At 37.2% G+C, this 917-nt stretch overlaps 1 non-coding gene across 1 annotated transcript; it reads left to right on the top strand.

Moving 5' to 3' along the window:
* Positions 1-445: 445 nt before the first annotated feature.
* Trnaa-agc (transfer RNA alanine (anticodon AGC)) lies at positions 446-518 on the top strand. Its single transcript has one exon. It is a non-coding gene; the product is annotated as a tRNA-Ala (tRNA).
* Positions 519-917: the final 399 nt, after the last annotated feature.

The following is a 917-nucleotide window of genomic DNA, read 5'->3' as shown; positions in this document are numbered from 1 at the left end:
CCCAACAGTTCTTCTGCATTATACAGCAGTTTATTGTACATTTGCTTTTACTCATAAAATTCCTTCAGTTTACCCCCCCCCCCCCCCCCCCCATAGTTTTCATGCATTATCCATTGTTTCCTTTGATAATTTGGAATGACTTCTTTCAGGTCAGTGACATAACAGAAATACCTAAAAATCCAACAAACAGAATACAAAGTACAATCGTTATCATAGATAAAGAAGAGACTTGAATGTCTCAGGGAAAAATGTAATTATAAGATCTAGAAGATCACTTATGGTACCAGACTTTCTCATTACATCCAGCACTGGGGTGCTATTCCGATGCCATAGAGCCCTGGCAATAGTGACATTGTAAGGGAAAATAAGCAGAATATATGATTTGAAGTTTGTTTTGGGGAGGGCACTCAACTTGGGTAATTCATGCAGCAATGTTAACTATAGTGCTGTGATGGTGTAATGGTTAGCATTTCTGCCCAGCAAGCAAGAAGCCCCGGGTTTGAGTCCCGGCCACAGCACAAATTTTAATTCATTTCTTCTGCTTCAATCATCATTGTGAATACAAAAAGGCATTAAATAAATTCATCTTAAATAACATAAACTTTCTACTCACCATTCAAGAAGCAAGAAACACTGTAACTATGAGACCACAAGCACGTTGCCTTTGGTCACAACCAAAGATACACAAGAACAGAACTCAATAAGGCCTACAGTGAATTGTAGGAACAGTCCAACATTCAAACTTAGAAAAAGCTCTTAAAAATTCTTAAAGGAATATACACATTTAATAGTAATAGAACACTTAGAAACACAACAGAATTTATGCAACATGTCAAAAACATAGAAGTTCCTGACAGAGCCACATTTGCCTCACTTGACATACAAAATCTGTATTCCTCTGTACCAATAGATCTCAC

Source organism: Schistocerca serialis, chromosome 4, assembly GCF_023864345.2.
Source record: "Schistocerca serialis cubense isolate TAMUIC-IGC-003099 chromosome 4, iqSchSeri2.2, whole genome shotgun sequence".
Taxonomy (NCBI): domain Eukaryota; kingdom Metazoa; phylum Arthropoda; class Insecta; order Orthoptera; family Acrididae; genus Schistocerca; species Schistocerca serialis.
This window is presented reverse-complemented; position numbering and strand designations above follow the sequence as displayed.